This window comes from Tenebrio molitor, chromosome 7 (assembly GCF_963966145.1).
Source record: "Tenebrio molitor chromosome 7, icTenMoli1.1, whole genome shotgun sequence".
NCBI classification, from domain to species: Eukaryota; Metazoa; Arthropoda; class Insecta; order Coleoptera; family Tenebrionidae; genus Tenebrio; species Tenebrio molitor.
Window position 1 is genome coordinate 2,184,396 of NC_091052.1, and position 15,845 is coordinate 2,200,240.

General features: G+C 33.7%; 1 protein-coding gene across 3 annotated transcripts in view; it reads right to left on the reverse strand.

Moving 5' to 3' along the window:
- Positions 1-15,263, reverse strand: part of Scp2 (Sarcoplasmic calcium-binding protein 2) — a 60,607-nt gene extending 45,344 nt beyond the window's left edge. The window contains exon 1 of one of the 3 annotated variants that reach the window (XM_069052719.1): positions 15,111-15,263. The gene's annotated coding sequence lies outside the window, so the exon portion shown is untranslated. The remainder of the gene's footprint in view (positions 1-15,110) is intronic. The other 2 variants (XM_069052715.1, XM_069052717.1) reach the window with 2 other exon arrangements.
- Between the last annotated feature and the right edge of the window lie 582 nt (positions 15,264-15,845).

Below are 15,845 nucleotides of genomic sequence, written 5' to 3' on the forward strand. Positions count from 1 at the left end.
ACGTTATGATTGATCGAAGCTAATCCCTTACGCTTTATTGAGTTTCTGTGTTTTATGCGAATGAAAAAAGTGTGTTACGACGATCCGAATTCAATTTGAAGTACTCCTTTCCGGAGCAAGTAAAACCTTGGCTGTCGCCTAGCTGCGTTAGTTAATAACTAGGAAGTGTTCCCTCGGGATTTTGTTCAGGGGCGTGTTTCAGGTATCACTCTGATAAATTTGATTCCTTGCTTGAACATGTAAGGCGACATGCTTTCATACCACATCACCAGACAAAATTTTTTCAGGCTGTTGAATTTTCCTAATGCGATGCTCGTTTTTGACGGAATCATCTCACATCACTGAATCTTAAGCCGAATGACAGTCACAACGTGCCAAATTTATTATTTCTTGTAATAACATAAAAAAATAGTAGAAAGGAGTATTCGGGGAGCTGAATATAAAATTTTTACCTGAGACCTGTGCAGTTCTAAAGATCAAAGTTTCCTCTTTGTTAGTAGTTTTTTGTGTTTTCTAACTATCATGTTAGACTATTTTCCTCTTAAGCTACTCATTTTAATGCAAAACCCGGAAAGGCTGAACAAAGATGGGGTTAAGCTGAAATTCAGAACAAAAACAAGTCTATCGCTCTCTCTTATTTACCCTTATTGTCGCCCTTATTTAATGTAAAAATACCGAACCGTACCACCAGTTTGCTGGGCTTAAATGAATTTTCAGCTTAGGGAAAAATATGTTCGCGACTAAATAGTTTTATTAGATGTGACTGTGATAATAACATTTTGGCTTTAGATGTCGTTCTATAAAATGGCTCGAGATTAGAATTCGAGAGAAAGTTGGGATAACTTATAGGCTTAGGATTACATGTCTTTGTAACAGTCTAATTCGCAGGATACGACGCAGCGGTGTTAGTTTGTTGACAATTTAAAATGGTGAGGTATGTGACAGTAAGGTTTTTAATTAACGTTCCATTTAGGCTTTGACTGCTCTTTCTAATTCAATTATTTTTGTGCGATGTGGATGCCATAATAATTGAATTTTAAAAATTTCATTATTTTTGTCGGAAGGTTAATTTGATGTACAAAGAAGCACTTGAAATATTACGTTTTAGGCGGTTACATAACCTGATCGAACTCACTACGTATTTGGGAGTTCAGGTGTAAAAAATTCTGTTTTATCCAGAAGAGACATGTAAGATAACAGATGAGATGTGAGCGGAATTGACATGCCAAAAAGCGATTTTTTAAAGCAGTCTGCACGACACTGGAACATAATTAGGCCAGTTGAAATGAATTATCATAAAAAAATAAAAAAAACAAATAGACAAGAGGAAAACTAAGGAAAACGGTAGAGAAAGTATGAATTGACTAACATACAGAAAAATAAGAATGAAAGACACAAAACAAAATAAATTTTGAACAATACAAAAGATATGGTTAATAGCATGATACAGTTATTTACCATACAATGGATCAAAGACTTCTATGTATTTACTCTCCATTTCGTAAACACTTTCTCTCCTGGGATGAGAAACTTTCTTGTAACTAAATTTTGCACTAAACAGTTTTGAGAGTTCGAAATAAATTGTTTTAACATGTTCCTCGGACTATTTTCAAAGTGTAATAAAGTGTTACACCGTGCGAATGTTCAAAAAATCAACAGAAGAAGCGACTATTCACCAGGACATTACATGCCCTTCAGAACTCAATACATAATAATATGAAACAGTGAAATATAAAAATTGTATTTAATAGTATATTAAAGAACGAGTTTTATAAGGGTTGATTTGGCGCACGAGTCCCAAGTGGAGAAAACGAGCCGTAGGGGAGTTTTCTATGGGACGAGTGCGCCCTTATAAATGTCAGTGATAATTATTATTCTTTAGAAACAATGTCAGAGCTTCTTTCAGACTTTTTTCTTGTATGCAACTTGTTTACATATCCAAAAGGATTTTTTAAAACTTTGATTCATTCATTCATTAATAAATTTTTTCTTAAGATTCCCAATTCCCAGTTATATTTAGTAGGTAGAAAATTTTGTAATACTCTTCCGTAAAATACAACATTGTGTTGCACCTTCATTATGTTAGTTTTAAAACATCTCCGCTACAAGAAATTCGCTGCATCTTCATATCAAGACCTAAAGAGTTCAGAGATTTTAGAGCTGGCCGAGAATTTTATGAACACATGCTGGATACATCGGATACTCCAGAACTGTTGTGACACAATAAACTAGTGACTTCGTTTAAGATATGGTTCTCCACGATAGAAGTTTCTAGTTAAATTTATGACAAAGTTATACTTAATCTTTCTGCAGAATTTATTTCGCTATAAATTGAACTGAACGGCTGCCCTATTTCTTTCACCTCTGAAGCAAATTTAGTCCCTACTAACTAGAACTCCGACAGATTTGGAAAATAAAACTTGGATTGATCTCTTCGATCCAGTGTAAAAATACCAAAGGAAAGAGCAGAGATTAGAGAGTTCACCGCAGTGGCGCCTCATGTCATTTTTAAATGAGGGGCACAGAAAGAATGCAGTTACTTTGGTGGCGTCGGGAAATCGTAATCGTCATAGGACCCTGAGAATAGCTAAATAAATTTTTTAAGGGATTTAAACTTTACATATTTGGCAAATAAATCACTTTTACTTCTCCACATCAACGAAAATTTACCATAAACGTTGTCTCCAGTGCAATATCTATTTAAATTCTCATGTTTTACAACTGACGGTTTCTTAGGTCTTGTACAGCAACAACATGTGACATCTCGTTGCCATAGTAACCCTGTCAAACGTTTCGTTATGACAGTATGTTGTCACGTGCTAAGTGTGTACGTCATCGAGAATGTCTGCTGCGCTCGTTAGAGAAAAAAAAATCCAAATGTGATTTATTGCGAAGGGATGAGATCAAAAATAATGAAAGTGTTTTCTTGCATGGTATACATTTTAATCGTTTGTTAATTCCGAGGCTTAATTCAATTCAATGAATTGTAATAATTGTCAATTTAATTGATGACATTTATTGACAGACCTTCAAGGTCACTTCAAAAAGAATAAAGCGGTACATGTGAAAAAATTCCTAAGCTAACTAGATGATAATCATTTTCTTCCACACTGTAGTTATTTCACCGGTCTTAAGCAAAGTTCTATTTAATTATAATTTAATTAAACAGTAAATTCTGAAAGTTAACGTGGACCTATCTCGTAAATGCAAAAGGCAAATAACATTTCATTTAGATCAAAAGCTCACTTAATCCGTTATCTCAGAAGAACATCTTGTTTCATCTATGTTTCACCATATCAATTAGCAAATCTTTGTAATTAATTTTGTAAATTTCTGAAACCTACACATTGTTGGTAAAAGTTACGATGTGTTAAATCGCTTCAAAAAATCAAATCGAAACGTACTCATCTAACTGACACTGACACCCACATCCACTTTTTTGAAAACATCAAAATTTATGACTTTCCCTCCTCTTGTTATACGCATTTCTGTGAACGCTTCCGTGATGAGTTTTGTTCAAATGATCCTATTGAGCTCCTCATTTGTCTCAATTCTCTTGTAACCGATACAACGAACTGACAAATACCCACATGTAACCACCGACTAAAATCGATGTCTACCAGTTTTGGGATGAAAAATATTCATCATCTCGAAGCGCTTCAACTATTCACCACACAATCAACCCACTTTCAATTTGCCATCTTTTCCAGCCTGAACTCGAATACACTTGTTTATATTAATACCGTAATCAGATTATAAAGAGGCGTCTACTCGTGGTTTGCTCACCACTAACAAACCCAAGTGTTATGGAAGCATCTGACCTCCGTTGAAACTACTTCGGGATTAAGTTTTAGTGTTACACACAATTCTGTAATTACCGCAAACTCACACGAAGATAACTTTATTACGCCGTAAAACTGCGACGAGACTCATTAGGTTAACTGCTTATTTATTTGTACGATTCTTTCCGGAAATATTACCGATGACACAAACGACCAATTTCTTTATTGGACTCGATCCATTCAGTATCCTCATGCAATTTCCTTAAGAGTGGCACATACAACAGTATTGTCCTATCACATCATAACAAATCACTCAAATTAAGAGTCAGTATTAAATATTCCCGCCCATACTTACAACACTTCTTTTGTATCCAAAAAGTGCACTTACCTGAAACAATAAATACAAGAATTAATTTTTATAAACGAGCTAAGTTCTTATTATTGTAACGTTTTCTCTAGGGATGATGGAAAGATACTTCCATTTTAACTACCGAACGTGTTAAATTACAAAATGGAATCTTCTAATCTGTAGTAAGCTGAATAAACATTAAACGACAACATTTAATTAAACTGATCGAACTGATCTATTAAATCCCTTCCGTTGAAATTGTGGAAAGTAAAGATTTTAATCCATCGGAATAAATTTAATTTGGTTTGCAAATTTTTGTTGTTACATATTATGAAATACGAATATGGTGATTAAATAACATTAGCTTAAAAGTTTACATCTCTTTTAACTCTGAATATCATTAAATCTCGTCTTCTTCAACATTGCGAGCAGTAAGTAGGTTGATAAAGCTTCCTTATTTCTGCAGAGAACATTCAATTATTCTTTATGTTAAAATCTTGGCAACAAAAAGCTCGAGAATTAGCAAGCAACTTCCAAATGTTTTAACAGATGAACTCGTTTAAATACTTTTTATTACAGTGTTTTTATTTCTTAAATTTACGACTAAAGCAATATCATTACTGATTACTTGTACAATTGTACTGAATCATCGTTTTTGCTAAAAGTACATTGCGAAGCTTCTTTCCCTAATTATTGCCTTATTGCTAGTGTATCAGTAAAAAATTAGTATGTTGTTATAGGTGTGGATTGGGGACTTGTCGTTAAGTTGGCACTACTAGGAAAAGTAACTAGGCGCGCTTTATGACAGATTTCTCATTAACGTACAGTGTAATCGTAAGTTTTAAGCGACCTTGAGTTTGACAATCCAGAATCCACATCTAAAACATGTTACGTTAATCATGTGATTACTGTTCCGCTTAAAATTGGCAACAATTCAGGATTCGCTCATAAAATCGTAACAACAGAACGTAATAATTAAGATTTATAAATCAAGTCGTAATAGAAACGACCCTGAATGCGCGGTTTTCGAATTAATGGATTTTTAAGCCGTAGATTTAATTAAGTTTGCTCTTTCATTCCATTCAGGATTATATGAAAAAAACCTTAACTAGGTATGTATCCAGTTAAATCGATACGTGGGGCAAAAAATGTATTTTAATTATTTTAGTGCACAGGATTTAGTAGTGATGATGTGAGTGTAAGTATCGTTTATAAGTCATTAAGGGAAATCAGGTTAAACAATGTAAATAATACATTTTAAGTGAGCGGTAATTCCTCCTAAAGGCACTTGAAAATTAGTTTCGGGTAATTTGGCGATAAAAGTTTAATTTAGGGTCGATGATTTTACTCAAAACACGATAAATTATTTAGAGAGCGGCTGAACCCAACTGAAAAAACAATATAAAAAGAAAATTTCAGTCGTAAATTAATACCGAATAAATTGTAAATGGGAGAACTGCATTTGCAGGCAATTCATAATATTGACAAATAAACAATATTAGTTGTTCATTAACTGTAATTTAAAATTTATAGATCCTGTAAAGAAAAAACTAAAATTCTATTATGTTGCATTATAAATCAATGTGAAATGCTTATGAAAGTTTTGGGGTGATTCCTGGTAAGTTATGGGCGTAAGTATGATTTATCGTGGGACGAAACTATACGGACAGGTTGAATCCTTTATGTAATGGCGGATTGTATAGAACACAAAACCATAAGCGTCCCCACTAAATTGTGAAATATTATCACAATTTAAATGCAAGAAAAACGAGAACGAGGTGCAAGGTATAAAATTTTCAAGCTTAACGATCATTATTAGGCTTCGATCGTATTATTTATAATAAATGCATTAGGGGAACGACCCATTAAAGCTAAATTGGGCCATTTTCGCCCCTCCTAATTGTCACGTCTTACTACATAAGAAGGGGCGTATCAAGTTAGATTCTAAAATAACAGAATTTTGTGTTTTTTATATTTTTTCATCATTAATAATTGTCAATCAGTACTCCATTATTAAGTCCACGTTCTTGAACATTATGTTTAATGTATCATGTCTTCACCAGCAACACAAACATTACAAAAAATGACAGGCGATCAAAAGGAAAAAATCATATTTAGGATGTAGGTAAGTAATTTTTGTTGGATACCTCCCTACTCCCTAGAAAGTCAGCCTGTATCCATAGTTACCATTGGATGAAGGTATCGCTTTCGTTCACTTCACTTTCGCTCATCGTTTTTCGCTCACTGTCTTTCACTCACTGGTTTTCAATCTCCCGTAAATTTTTCCAATTCTTTCTGATAACATAATTTTGATTTTTTATGCAACTTTTGGTACCTCGCGGCACTTGCCTTTTCCAGGATATCATCAGGAACAAATAACTCTTTATCATCCATTTTCACAATTTCCAAAATGTGCGCACAACCACTTTATTAACTTTACAGAACTTTGTTTATTTTGTATTTTATTTTTTTCCGTGAACAGATACGTCCAAAAATGTGATTTATTTTTATTTAAAATGTTTAATACAAAACTCACTTTCTAAGGAGGTATCGAACAAATTCAAATACAGCATTCGAGAGGTCGCTTTCGTTCACTTGAATTGCATCGCGTGAACGAAAGCTTTGCCTTCCTCACTCTTGTGTGTAAATAACTATTTTTTTTATAAATCTTAAACAATCAAGCATTACAATTGAAAAAGAAATGTTTTTAATTGAAATTAAGCGAATTTAAGCAGGAGAATTTAAGAATTTGGATTTGTTATATTTTGTCTTACGAAGCAAAGTGTTGTCCAATCAATCAGTTGTTAAAGTAAGCACTTTACACTCCATTAATTTCGACAAGTCTTATTCTTCACACACATTTGCACGATTAATTAAACGTAAGAATGAGACAAATTGAAATGATGACTCTCTTGGGAGCTCTTTAAAATTAACTATAATCATACATCGAACTAGGAAGCTAAAACCGTTGCGTTTAACGATTCGTTCCAGTTCGATATTATTTATAATAAATGCATTACCTTAACGGGCTATAAAAGCCAAATTGACCCATTTTCGCCCCATTTTGCATTCCCGACGACTTCCTTAAGCCCTAAACGAGCAGGCGGCCGCAAAGTAGCCGTCGATTGTTGGTTTTTAAATCTATATTTTGCATGCGAATTGTCTTCGAAAGAGTTCGTGATAGAATTTATGTCCTGGAAATATATTCACGATCCAAATTCATAAAACAGACTCGTGATTATTTAGGAAAAATTGTGGCGACAATACAGCACACGTATTGGAACGTTTGATATATTGATTTTGTTTGACGACGCTTTGTGGCATCGCATTTCATGAAAAAATTCATCCGATTCAAAGAATTCGAACCATATTATAGGCACAGCCACGTCAATCCTGCTAATGCCGTTTTAAATAAATAACGTTTGATTTCTCCCATTCGTTTCGTTATCAGATACATCATGCAAGTCGGTTTTCAGCAAAGCCTGTAATAACTTGCCGGGGATGACAAGCTTTCAATTTGTTATGTCTATATACATTGTCACGTGCTCATTGTTGGTAACGACAATCAAATGTAAGACATACTCAAGACTCATCTTGTATTGTTCAATTTTTTAAGTCGAATAGAATGCCGGAGATGTCGTAATCAGAGTGGAAATCTACAGTTGAAAGTGTTTCTTACAACGGTACCCTGTCGCATAAAAGTTTTCAAAAAATTTGAGAATGTAAATATTAAAATTGCAACGGTTGAGAGAATCCCTACAGATTGAACAAATATTTTGAAAAATGATTTTATCGTATCGTATATTTTATGAAGTCGACAAGCTTCATTGCAAATCTTTGAAAAGTTGTTTCCGAAGTTATGAATTTTAAATCAAAAGTTATTTAGAAATAATGAATTCAAAACTTTGTATGTTTTCACAACAAAATAATTTTTCTTCAATATTTTTCACCAAAAAATCTTTTCGATTATGAAGTAAAAATGAAAAAAAAATGAAACTACGTGAAGCGAAGGTTAAAACGAGCAAAACCTTTGAAACACTGCAAGAAGGTAGAAAATTTCTTGTCTACATTTCGTGGGATCGTTAAGATTATGTGATTGTAGTCTGCGGATATTGATTATGGTAAAGTGTATTTGGAATCGAGAAATCAACGTTTATCTGTATAATATCTGGCTGCATATATTATACTTGCTCGGAATCTGATAATAAATCAATAACTCAGTAAATCAGTAACTCTAAAATAATTATTATTTATGTAAAAAGAAAATATTTCGGACGATTTGCTCGAAATTGCCGGACGAGGCAAAGCCGAGTCCAGCAACAGCAATGAGTCCGAAATATTGTTTTCATCCACGTATCATACATCATTTTTTAGTCGTTTGCAATAAAAATACTCGTAAAAATTTTCTTTCCGTTGTCACAGTGATGTTTGATTCATAATATGTAATTTTGAAAAAATCCAGGCTGTCAAAAACTTCCTCATCAAATCTGAGGGTGTTAATTGTTGTCGATTGTTGAACGTTATTCATTGCTTGACAACGTAGCGGACGAAAAATATTTTTCGGCCTAGGACGAAAAATAATGCTTTGACGAAAAAATGACATTTTTGCCTAGATTCTAGATATTCAAACCGACAAATACTACTTTATGATACAATCGGTCTAAGCAAAGGTAATTAATTCCAGCAAATATTTTTTTGACGAAGTGTCCCTATTATAAGTTAGCTCTAAAATGTGCTGCGTAAGCAAGATATGTTCTGATAGATTTCGTTGATATTTGTGTTAGGTTTGTGGAAGTTTGAGGGCTTGTTTTACGCAATACATTTGGCACCACGCCAGACATTACGCATTATGCGTAACCGATGTGAATGCACTGACGCATGAAGTTTTTTTGTTGGCGCATTTTCTACCCTCATCCTGCGGCACAAGACACAGACTAGTTGGATCCATATCGGTCTGTTTGTTTATTAGATCGCATAATTCCCAACGGATCTATTCTCGCTGCCAAATGCTCCCAACGTCTCTATTTTGATAATTCCCAAATAAAAGCATCTTTGAATTCGGGAGAATTTGGAAGAGTGAGTTGAAAATATATTCAAGTTGACAGCACACCTCTCAGGAGTACGAAGAACTAAAAAGGAAAAATACAAAATGCATGGGCCTTACATAAAAGAGAATTTTATAAAAAAGAGAACATTGTCGGATTAGAGGTGTTAACAGTTTTATCGATTGACGTAAAGTACCTTGATAATGAGAGAATGTAAAACAACAATTTGTGCTTGGTGTCGTAGCCGTAGCTTTTAGACACCTGCAAGGAGTAAGTGTTGAGCAAACATCTGGTTGGGTATTCATTTCTAGGTGATTTATGATTTTCACTCTTCACTAAGCACCCTTGAAAGGGGTGAGCTTAGTGTAAGAGTTCCTTTGTTGAAAGAAATATCAGCACCAATGTTTTTCTTGCAACTTGAAATGTCAATAAGCATCTCTGCAAGATACTTCAACTAAGTTTCTAAAAACACTGCGACTCATTTAGGTTAAATTATTGATATTTGAAGAGGCCTGACTAAAAACAAATACAGTTGCTCTTTATCGGTGATAATTAGGATGTCCAATTCTCAAGCTATGGCATTCTATGCTTTTCAGCAACCAATTCCCAATTCATTAGGGAACTATTGTAACACAGTCGACTGATCCAGGACAAACTTATTTGCTAGAAAATTTTTCTATGAATTGCAATTACGCCGTAATTATACTCCGCCAACCGATACGTAATAAATTACCTGATTCAATAAGACGTTCTAATTTGCAAAACCCTCGTTGCTGCTGATGAAGCAGAGGTTTAAAAGAATAAAGCTAATTGAAGTCAACTGCACTAGAATAAATTGTGCCAAACTAGGACGGTGATTATGACCCATTCGAATGGATTATCCTTTTTCCCTGAAGGCAGCCGCGCTGCCAAGGTCTTATAAGCAGATTTGCATTTCTCGAGCCCCAAGCCAAAGAACGTCATTATGCGACAAATGTCCAGCTTACTGTGCAATCTATTTTATGGGAGTGCAATTGTCTTTTATTTTCTTATACGATATTTGACACAATATCAGCGGTAAATGGTTTTATATGGTCGATATTATAGTAAGTTGGGAAGACTAGGCAAGATCAGCAAACATGGTTTCGAGGCATCGACGTGACGTGCTCCATCTTTATGTTAAGATAAGAATGAAATACAACGTATAATACAATGCAGTATAATACGAACGCCTCTTATTTAAATTCTTTTGTTTCCCTAGTCTTCTATGTGAACCATAAAAAGGGTTGGGATTTTATTGAGTTCGGAAAGATAACAACATTATACATTAATATTTTAAATTAAATCTTTTGAAACACTAACGATATCTGTTACAATGATAAATTGTTGATGTGCATTGACTACACTTATTTGTGTCAAACTAAATGTAAATTCAAAAGTAGTGCGGCTGGAATGTTTCAAAGTAGACCCTTTAGATTAAAACATCATAATATAATAACATCTTAACAACTTTCACAGTGTAGAATGACGGTCCTAGCAAATTGTTGAACAAAGTTTCTTCTGTAATGACTGGAGCGTGGAACTAAATAACATCCCACTGCGACTAGTAAAAATTTTTAGGTTATTTTTTGCTTATTTTCCCTAGTTTCGGACAACATTACAAAATTAAATTTAATATCTTGCAGAGTACATTTCAAGCATTCCGGTGTGTATGAACGACAGAAAAATTTCGATTTACTTTTTACAGCAATTACTCAATTCAAGGTGATTATAAAATTGCGAAAAAAGCATATAACGAGTGTTTTTTTAATTTGGCGAAGTTGGCATTGAACAGTCGATTGTGAACGGACCACCGGATTACAGCTCTGATCAGCTGTTTAAATCTAACCTCACTTTTTGCGTGTTTGTGAGTGCTGTGATGGTTACAACGTTATAAAATAATGAGTGAACTACAGGGTTATTTCTGAATTTCTTTTTGCCGCAATCCATTATGCAAGCCGATGGTAGACACTTCGAACACATTTTACATTAACTTAATTTGTTAATTTATTTATTGAATTTTAATGAAATACAGTTTATCTGCCAATCTGACATTTCTAACAAATCTATCCAACTTACTTTGATTTCTAATTTAAAAGAAATAACACATATTTGATTTAGTAGTTACTGCCATTGGTATTGTTGGTTGCGGCAAAATAAAAATTCAGAAGGACTCTTCTCGTGAATAACCTGTATGTACGAAAATGGAAAATGTATGTGCAACTGTGTCGGTAGGGTAGAGTTGACATTTGTATGACATTTAATATGTCAACTGTCAAAGAAATGATATTTAAGAAATTTGAATTAAGAGCAAATCATGAACCAAGACCAAAAAATTATAACATTTTAATGGTGTTTATTTTTCGTTATAACTTCACAAATGTTGAAGATGCTTTACAATTAGCAATGATTTATTTCCACATTTGCATGCGTTCATTTAGCTAGGCTGAATTTTTCAAAAGTTTATAACGAACTTGATTAAAATTTGTAAATGGTGTAAATTTTATTGATTGATGTGACCTACTTTTATTTTGATAAACAAAGAGAATGAGCACCCGTATGAGCCAATTTACACCAGTTTGTTTTTCGTTGCAAGTGCGCTCCCAAATTAATATGATCACACCGTATTATCGTGCAACGAGTTGAAACAAGTAATTTCAGTAATTTTATGTAGCTTCCAGCAAGATCTCACTTGAGTGATTGATTAGTTATTGATTCCCATCACATTTGTACCCATATATTTGTGATTTCTGTTCATCGACTACACAACTAATTACAAAATACGCAGCTTCAGAATTTAAGCAGCAGCAAAAAACTTATTAAGGAACAAATTGTTTGGATCACTAGGCTGTCTAGTAAAATAAAATTATAAAAATGATATAGACCACCATTATTCCTGTCTCCTTTTTTGCTGTAGGCTCATTCAGACTGACGTTATTGTCAAACTTCATTGAACAAAACCATAACATTGAGAATTTTTCCGTGCTTTGTTTTCATCTGTTGTGTGCCCATTAAATAGCAACGAGAACAATTTTTATTCGCAACATTGTGTGCTTAATAAAGCAATCCATTTAGAATTGCAATTTTAGTTGTACACAGCAGTGCATACGAGGCAATTTGAATACATCTAGTTTACATTAGTATTCTCAAATGACTGGGCGGGAGTTGTACGCGACTTGGCACAGAACTTGAAGACTAGTTAGACAAGCCTGCTTACTTTAAAATTCTTCCAAGTAATCCTCCAGTGTCAACTAAAAAATTTCATTATTTACCTAAAATTTATTTTCTTGTGTAGTCAACCATGCACCCTGTCAAATTTAAATATATATTGCTTGCATGCACCATCTGCATTAACGTTATGAAATCGCAGATACAAAAAATGTGGGTCTATTTATTTCAGGAATCTACAATATGACAACAAAATCGGTTTATATTTAGTCAGTTGCTTCCACAATCTATATTTTTTTTGGGGTAATAATATGTTATTAATCGAGGAAAAGCTAATGAAGAGTATAATTTTTTCTAGTTAAGCGAGCTTTGTGTAAGATCAAACGAGAATATAATATCACAGCATCTATCTAGCTAAAATCATTTTCAATATCGTTGGGACGCCATTAATAATAATGTTATCCACTTTAATGTAGGGACGGGACCGGGCAAGTTGCTCTATGAATAGAGGAAACATTACATACACTGTAAAATGGTAAATTTCTAAAGTGAGTTAACATCCTTTAATCTTCCTCCAAATTTCTTGTAAGTAATGGTAGGATCAATCTAGTGTATTTATTCATTCATACTAGACTTACAACTTACAACCAAAAATTTATTAAGATTAAAAGGACATAATAGATATGAGTAAATTATGAAATTGCTGTACTATTTTTATTTTTTATGTATTATACAGTGTGGAATAAAATGATTCACATCTAGTTACCTTTGCATTACCCTTGTAAAAATACGAAATGCCGTTCTACAAAAAAAGGAAGCCTAACCTCAAAATATTTATCCAAATTCCAAATGTAATTTATTGCGAAGGGATGATATGAATGCAAAGTTGAGATTGAAATTAAAAAGGAGCTAACAAAGCAAGTCACAGCTAGTGTTGAAAGTGGCCACCAACGTTTGTTAATTCAATTTAGTAAATTGTAACAATTGTCAATTCGATTGATGACATTTATTGACAGAACTAATAGTTCGGCACTTCGAAAAAAAAACTAGAGCGGTACAGGAAAATTTACATGTGCAAAAATTATTCCAAAGGTAACTATGTAGATATAAATCATTTTATTCCACTCTGTAGATATATCGGTGTTCATTTAAGTTTAACCTCAAAAGTTGGCGTTGAAGAGTCGATTGTGAACGCACCACGGATTACAGATCAGCTGCTTAAATCTAACCTCATTTTTGTGTTGTTTGTGTTTTTCCTCTGCAGACTGACGAGTGGTGCGTTCACAATCTACTTTTCAACGCCAACTTTGAGGATAAATTTAAATGAACTTTGCCATTAACTTTGTGTTATTTTATTTTATCTCACTACGATCTAAGATATCTTTGACAAAAATTATTATTATGATAAATTCTGACATTTAAGAGACTTCCTCAAAAGAGAGGAGAAAAAGAATTTAATTTAGGTTGTAAGCGGTAATATAAATATTCATTACTGTTGTTTCCTCCTCTTTATAAATGCAAAGTTGTTAATAGAAATACAAATGTTTTACAAATATTTAACGCGTTTTTTAGCAGTCAGCTAGAAAAGATTTAGCAGGATCTGCAAGAACAGAACTGATAAGTTATTTGTCAAGGAGAAAAATCTGTGTCCTAAAAATTATTGAAAATTAATAGACAAATGTGTAGTAGCAAGTATAAATAATGCGATAGGATTCTCCAGATCACGAGTGAATTCCCAAATTGGTCGAAATCAATAACTAATCTTCATTTAGAAAAGAATACGAAATGTGATATCTTTCAATAGGCTTTAATTAAAGGAAAAAGTTTTTAAATTGCCGTCAACTATTCTACGTCTCATTTTTGCCGGCGCAAAATCAACCAACTTTTTTATGTAAACACATTTATATTTTAACGAGCTTAATCAGAGACATCGGAAGTAGCTGTCATTTCAAGACATGTCATCCGAAAAAAAAAATCCATTTAGAATTAATCGTAGCACATATCACTGGGAGATTTTAAGCAAATGAAATTTAGTAGTAAAAACTTTTATGGTAAAAGGGTGATAAGTGTGTGGAGGATTATTGCACAAGTGTTTTGTTCATAGTAGATTGCTTTCAGTAATGATCTTTTCCTAACTTCAATCAATCGGTGAAGTATTGGAAAAAACACACCCCATAGTGTGTAGTTATTGAACAGGATCAACATGTACATACAAAGTTTACTAACGACAAACAATATTTGCTAAAGAGCGAAATTCTACTGAAAAATATGTTAGTTGAAATGTAACATGACAGGATAATTTAAATTAATGAGAATAATATGAACACAACAAAGTATAAAAGAGTCGAGTTGGTCAATATCTTGCAACGTCTCAGAAATTTTAATCTGCGTTTAATTTGAAGGATTCCTTTAGAAATAAGAACACAAAAAATTTAATCCTGAAAGCTCGAATTCTGTGTCACGAATAAAATAAATAAAGGAATGTTATCCTTTAAATTAGATTCGTTAAATTTTAAAACGAATTTTCTATTGATTTTATTGTGTTTTTAGTCTGAGAGCTTTGATAAAATAAAAACGCGAAACCGGAACAAGCGAATTAAGTGATTAAAAGAAAGTTAGTCTCGTCTCGTCTCGTCCAGTCAAACTTAAAGATTTAAATCTTTTTTCTCTCGTTTTTGCGAAAGTTGTCAAGCAGTTAAAAGCCCGTCATTGAACGAGCCACGTTTGAAAAACTTTTCAGACACTTACCGGTAGTTCAATAGTTTTAAGACGCTAGCTCCGAGTGGTCAGGTGGATGATTACACAAGTAGCACAGCAGGAACACAAATGAAGGTGTGCGCTGTTTCCTGCGGGTTGAGCTTTATACCTCGCGCCTGGCCTGCGCTCTATAGCTTGCAGGACTACTGGTGTGATGGTCCAAATTCTAGGACGCAGACGAAATTCGTTACTTGTAACGCTTATGTTTATATCTGTTTGACACGTTTAACACTGTCCCCGTTTTATTGATCCTTCATTGATAATTTAATAGTCCAAGATAAACATAAACACAAAGGAAGTGCGGACGAATTTCACGCCTCGAATGGGGAAAAGAAATTCTTCGCGCACGACTGGCCCCGTTTACGCACTTTGTTATACGGTAATAACCACGAGTTCGTACCGACAGACCCGGTTAAGTTCTAACTGGGTTAACCGCAACCGATCACAATCACTGTTTTAGTTACGTAGAGGTTTTCAACAAAACAAACAAGCTTCCTTCTTTATTTAGGAATAGGGAGGGTTCTCTATCCTTCGTAAGTCATGCTCGTGGCTGTGATACTTCATTGATTGTTCTCGGTTAAGAAACATTGGTAAGCTTAAATCATGCTTAAAGTCTAATCGAACTAATAATAAGGGTTCAATTTTTATTACTGAAAAAGTATAAGTTTAGTGTGCGAATGCAGCGAGGGCAATAATTACACGAGGACTCAAAAAACACGTTAGTCC